Below are 7,535 nucleotides of genomic sequence, written 5' to 3' on the forward strand. Positions count from 1 at the left end.
TCAAGGCTCTGATACCATTTGTAGACAGGTACAGTCCTATGCATTGGTATTTAGTTAGCTATTGGTACATTTTATTATGTGCTTCAAGTTCCACTACTAGTGTTGGTGATCTATTGCTGAGCCTGTGAAAACTCTTTAACAAATTGTCTTAGTCATGCTCGTAGTCCTTCCAATACCTCTATTAGATCGTTAGCGTTAACTACTATTGGTTTCTTTGGAACATCAACCACCTGTGGGTCAGCGGAACACACATCCTTAGCCCCCACCTCTATTGGTTGTTCCTTTCACATTGATTCTAATTGATTTTCTAGTTGTATTTGTGAGCTCTTACAAGAAAGCTTGATTTAATAGGTATAAAAGGGTCTAATTCTTGGGAGAGAAGATCCCATGCACATCTAAACTTAATGTTGCAAAAAAAAAAACAACAAGTACATATTTTTCTATTTATCAAACAAAGTCTTATGAATTCCTAATAACATAAATTCTAAATTTTTGAGAAAAGGGTTAAATTCATTTCCTTCTAAAATTTAAAAGTGGAAAGCAAATAAACAAACTAAATAGCTAAACAACTAAAAAAATTCTCAATAATTAATTGTCCTCCACGCATGACTCAACTATTGACTCTTCAAGCCCTTCTTCTGAATATGTTACCATTCTCACTTCCTCTTAAATTGGTGTTGGTGCAACTGAGACTTCTTGTCCTGGCGATGGGTGGTATGCCGGTAAATTTTCATTTTCTGACTCTGATTCCGATCTCTACCTCGAAATGATAATCTGGTATATCTCCATTTGACTTGTTATCATTTGTTGTTGGAGAGAGTTCTGCATTTTGTAATTCCTCATCATCTAACGATGGGGAATACTCTGATTCGTATAAATTTTCTACCATCTCTTCATCTTCAAATTTTGAGTCCAAAAGGAGTTCCATCGTTTCTATTATCTCTTCTACTTCAATTTTTGGTGGGCTCTTTAATTCCACTACTAACATATTTTCTGTCACCTCGAAATATTCAGGCCTTTTTGTTTCCATACAGCCCCGTTCAGTTGTAGGGTCAATGGAATTGGTAATATCTTTCTTACTCTTATCACTAAGTTTGTACCGTACAATCTTGATGCATGTTTTCTCCACACCATTGACTTCTGCAGTATAAGTCTTCTCAAAAGAGAAACTATGGAATTTCGTTGCTAACTCCCGTATCAACATTGTGTACCTAGTTGTCTCATCAACATTCTTTATGGTACTATGCCAAACGCTATCGATATAATAAAGCAATTCGGCGGGGACGTGAGACAATGCCACCCTTAATACTAAAAACTTCTCTTATGACCAGATCAAAGCTCCTCGTTTTCTTACTATTTTATTGATCTCTCCATTAATAGCAATAATCTCCCTCAAAGCTCTAAGTATTTTATCTTCCATGCCCAAAACATGGTCGATCTTAAGCGATAAGATGCTCTTAATTTCTCTAAGTACCACATCACGTGACGCTCTTATTCTAGGAGGCATATTTTTATCAAAAATCAGCGTATCACATATAAAACTATTAATGGCAATACTAAATATATTAAAAGCAACACTTACGTTATAGTGAGAGGGATCTTTTTCAGTCTTCTGTATGTATACCGTGAGTATCCTTCGAGCAAACGGACGATCGGCTCTGATACCAACTGTAACACCCTGATATTTTGCCTTACTGTACAAAAATACCATTTTAAATGCATAATTTGAAAAGATAAAAAAAATCCTTTAAATACAACAATGGATTTTAGAAATCAAATGCAATAGAGAAAGATCCTTCATTTGTAAAACAAAATACGATAAGTAAATAATTTTAAATAATACATTTTCATTGTGTTTAGATTTTTCAACTGCTTAAAATAAAACAGGCACCACCGGCGCTCTAGATCGTTTGCCCGTCCGTAGCCACTCACAGTATACGTACCAGAACTGACCCTGCTCACTATACATACTTCCCTGTCTAATACCTGTAGGGGGAAGTAAGGGGGTGAGCTAAAAGCTCAGTAAGGAAATGCTTATCATAAAATACCATATAATATCACACATACCATTACTGTATTTATTAAGTTTTAGCAATATCATACACTTTATTTTATAACCATAACCAAATAACTGTATACATAGAAACCTTTATCATATAGATCCATAAAAATTGTTCACACCATACATATATACAGAGATCATAACTCCAGTATCACACTCATAACATAATCATATCAATACTATAAATAATAATGCCATTACCATAATATTGGCATATCATAACCATTACTTACATAACTCGGGCCTAGCTTGGCCCTACAATATCCTGGGCCTAATCTACCCATATAATAACCTGGGCCTATGCAGCCCTACTATTGTTATAGGATAGGGTATCTCTATATTCAACAGTAATATCAGTGTATCATACCCACTATAACAATCTCATACACGACTCAGTAAAATGTAGGGTAGGGTATCTCTACATTCAACGACCTTATCCCGTATCATACCCCACCATGGTCCCTCACTTTACCTGAGACGTTAGCATACAACATACACCATACAACATACAATACACATCATACAACATACAACATTATACAAGTCATAACAACCATAATTTATATATATCAATTTACAAATATTGTGTCCATACCATACATTCTCAGTACCTATACAGACTTATAATAACAGATCATAACTCATATTTCAGTACACAAAGAATCCAAATTTATGCAGATAAACACATACAAAACTATCTAATTTCCTTACCTCAAATCCCGCTGCTTAAGACTTGTTATCTCGTCACTACTACCTATAACAACAGATGGGTCAAGGTCTTAACATTAAAATTCGCACTCTTACAGTACAGCAGAAAGAATACTATTTTTGACCAATAACTACACGAATTCAGTGAAAGTTTACTTCATAAAAATTATAGGAAATTAAATTATATTTCCAATGATATATGGATCATTAAAAATAGATTAAAAATGAGGGAGTTATGATAGTTTTACTGAAACTATTTCTGAGAAGGAATATGGAGTAACGAATCACAGTAGATATCGGAAATCCAAAGTTTTGATACTGAAATATTCTAAATCAGAGAATATTCTCTTCATAAAAGTTTTAGAAAATCGAATTCCCTTTCTAATGACACTAAAATCTTTAAAATCGGAGTTATAACGTAAGAGATATAGATATTATACCGAAACAGTTTTCTAGAAATCCTGAAACAAATGGATTTCGAACTATAGCAATAAAACAAAATTGACTTAGAATAATCAATAATTGGTGAATGGTTTCTTCCTAAAACATTTAGAAAATTGAATTATCTTCTTAACGGTACCAAGATCGCTAGAATCGGATCATTATTTAGAGAGATATTCGGATTTTACTGAGACAACTTATATAGAAAATATGAAAAACGATTTACAATAAACAACGTAGAAATAGTTATTTTTGACATAGATAAATTTCGATTCAGTAAAACATTTCTTCATAAGAATTATGGGAAATTCAATAAGCTTTCTATAGACACCAAGATTGCGAGAATCGGATGAGTATTTAAAGAGATATGACAGTTTTACTGAGACATGTTTCATTCTGAAAAATAAGAAAATGAGACCTACGAATATTCTCCTATTGTGATCAAAATGTAGAGTTTCTTACCTCAAGTGCATCAAGCTGCTTGGATCGATATACATAAGATGATGGTGATCAAAGATGAGAGTGAAGAGTGGTACAGATTTGGCTAAGGATGTAATGGAAAGATGACTTGAAAATTTTAGGGTTAGTCTTGCTCAGGTGGAAAGAATAGAATGATATAATTTTAGGGTTGAAACCTATACTATCTGACCTCTTTTATTTTAATGAATAATAATAATATTAATGTAATAACAATAATAATATGATAAATTATTAAATAAACGAATATCTAACTTTTAAATTTAAATTGTAAGCTCTCAATCTTGTAACTTTAGGGCTTAGTTTTGACCTAGAAAAATTACGAATTCTGATATAGCTATTTCTTCAAAATTTATAGATCTTTGAATTATCTTTCCAACGCCACTTGAATCACCTCAATCGGAGTTATAAAACTCTAGATATGGTCGTTTTAGTAGAACAGTTTCTAAACCTACGAATTTCTCTAAACTTACGAATTTTCTCACATTAATTAAATAATAATATTATTTAATACCACTTATACAATTATTTAAATCAAATAAATATATGATAAAGAAAACCTAATGGATTGTCATATCAGACTTTAATTAAATGATTACGTACCTATGAAAATACCATAATATTTTACTTTCGTAGTTAATACAACTTTAACTTTCTTTAGAAAATTGGTACAACTACTCTAAGCAATAATATCAACTCACTAACAACACAAATAAAAGATAATTATCGTCACACAATCAATATCCAAACAAAAAAATTAAATACTATTTTAAACTGGGTATTACAGAAAATCTAAAACATTATAAACTATATATAATACAAGATAGATGAAAAAAATAATAAAAGAATTCATCAAAATTTATAATATTTTGTACAGAAATTATATATTAAATACCTGATCAACTTTAATTCGCATAAAACTCTTAGAAACAAAAGTATGCGCCATATTCACATGAGATCGATTATTTATATTTCTTGAACTTATAAACTATAAAATTATACTTACAAGTTAGAAAATATGATTATGGATTATAGTTAAGCTAGACAAACAACAATTCATTATATAGCCATAGAAAAAATCTAATTCTTATACAAACTAGTAAAATTAATACCTTAAAATCTTCTGAAGACCAATAAGAAATAAGCGATTTCCATTGTTCTTCGGGAATTGATTTTGGTTGACTTTGAGTCATCTTGTTGTCAAAGTATTTGACTTTCAGCTTGTACCTTCTACTTCGGTACCTCTCACGACATAAATCCATGACAACTTCTTTGTCTTCCTTTTTTACTTCAAATATTTTCTGCAACAATGAAAATTTTCAATTAAGTAATGACTTGTATCATGCAAATCTAAAAGAGTGATAAGAAGATTTTTTGTAAAAAGAAACATTAAATTATATATTTTTAAGGACTAAACGACTTTTCCCATATTGGATTGAAATAGTATCCAATATTCTTTGAAACTTTTCTTTACAAGCTCCCAAATTTTATCTCTTTTGGATTGCTCAATACAATCCCAAGTTTGAACATTCAAAAGAGAATTTGAAGTATTTTTCAAAAGCACTCCAAGTTGAGTAATAAAATATTGAGCAGTTTTCTCTACAGGTCTTCCCATCTTGAATTGTACAGGTACTTTCTTATTTTTGAATTCTTCTAACACCTTAAGATTGTGAGTTTCAGAATAAATTTTCTTCTTGTCTGCATCTATTTTTCGAAATAGCATATGTTATTTAATATAAATGACCTAACATGATGAACAAAGGAAAATTGAATATTAACTTTCCCATACCGTCATTTTTTCCCTGTGTGTTTTGTTCGTCTCCATGTAAAGTTGGTGAAGATGTAATACTCTCTCTTGTAGATTGTTCTACATCTGAAGCTCCATCTCTTGTTGGAAAGACTTCACGCATATGCTTTCTTTTAGATTTCTTTATCATGCTTCCTGTAATATACAAAAACATATAAGGTAAATGAAATAAATAATAAACTGAAGTAAAAATAATAACTTTAATAAATTGTGTTAAAACATGAATAAATATATATACATTAACAAACAAAAAATTAATATGACAAATAAACTTAAAAAGAATAATTCATCACATAGCAATATATCATTGTCATTTTCTAATGTTTGAAAGTCATCATCAATCGTAAATCCTGAAATATCATCCCTTTCCCATGTAACAGGTTGATCTATGTCATCATCTTTGTTTTGCACATTAAATATTGCATGAGCTGATGATTCATTTTGTTGGTATGGCTCCATATCTTCATATACTCCATCCTCGTTATCATCAACTTCTTTGATTGGAATATTATAGAAATCCCTAGGTTCAGTTTTCACAACTACAAGTCAGTCCAAATTATTAACATCTCTTACATTGTAAACTTGTTCACATTGACATTCTAATACAAATGGTTCATTAGTTTTGAATAACCGTTTTGTGTTCACTCTCACAAACCCATGTGTATCAACAAAAATTCCTTTATCACCTTTGACATCCCACCAATCACACTTAAACAATACAACCTTAAATCTCCACTGTAACAGAGTTCGATTATCTCTACCAAAACACCATAATAGTCATGAGAACTAGAATTATGCTCTACTTTCACAACAACACCACTATTTTGAGTAGTCCTTTTACTTGAATAACTTTTGGTATGATATCTAAAACTATTGATGAGATACCCATTATAAAAATTAACTATATTAGAAGGTTCTTGGGCTAGTGAAAACAATTCATAATCAATTTTTCCAGTACATCGCAACTCCATCACCTAATTTATATTATGAGAAATAATTAGCACTTGTACAAAATAAAATCTAAGTTTAAAAACAACTTATGATAGGCATACTCTATTCTCAAACTATTCTGGAAACTTTTTATTGAATGTTTTTTCTACATTAAATTTCTCTCATGTTTTTCTCTCCTGCTTAAAAACACAGGTTGACAAACATTACTTACTTTATAATGATAAATATCTCATAAGAAATCAAGAATATACATATGCTTACTTGATGAAAGGATGAACTTCTTCACAATTTTTCAATACATAAAGACGAAGTTGGAGCCAATCATTTGATGGAAGAAAATTCATATCTGTACCACTTCTAATAGGACGACCAATATTTTTAAAGACTGATAATTTTTTTTTACTAGCTTTTAAATTCACACCCTCATAGTTTCTTTCAGCTTTGGTTAAACTTAGTATCCACACCATGAAAATATCTTGAATAAAATGTAAGACATTCATCAATTAAGTATTCTTCTGCAATTGAACCTTCTGGTTGTGCCTTATTACGAACATACTCTTTTAATGTTTGTATATACCTATATATAAAAACATATATATGAGTATATATTCTCTTCTAAAGAGTAGAGAAATTAGAGAAATAATTTAAAGAGAAAAAAAAAAGCATAATGTTTATTGTTATACACTTAAAATTAAATATAATTTTATTGTATGCATAATATGAACGAATATCCTCAATCTGAATGGAACACCATCATTAATGTGTCCCATTTTAATTAGCAATTGATTTGATATCATGAAAACATGAGCGCTAACGAAAGTGATTAAATAAAGAACTAGAGACAAGGAAATAGGGGTCATGCATAAATATAAATATTTTTGTTTTATGTACCGGTTTGATATATTGAAAAAAATCAAGAAAAATAAAAACTTTAATTAGTTATATTATATATAATATAAAAAATAATTATGTATTATATTATATGTATGGATCAATTTATATTAATAGACTCATAGATAGTGTTTTTGGTTGGTTTATTTATGAGAATTGTTAAAATATATTACTAATATATTTTTTTTGATATCATAT

Source organism: Cannabis sativa, chromosome 4 (genome assembly GCF_029168945.1).
Source record: "Cannabis sativa cultivar Pink pepper isolate KNU-18-1 chromosome 4, ASM2916894v1, whole genome shotgun sequence".
NCBI classification, from domain to species: domain Eukaryota; kingdom Viridiplantae; phylum Streptophyta; class Magnoliopsida; order Rosales; family Cannabaceae; genus Cannabis; species Cannabis sativa.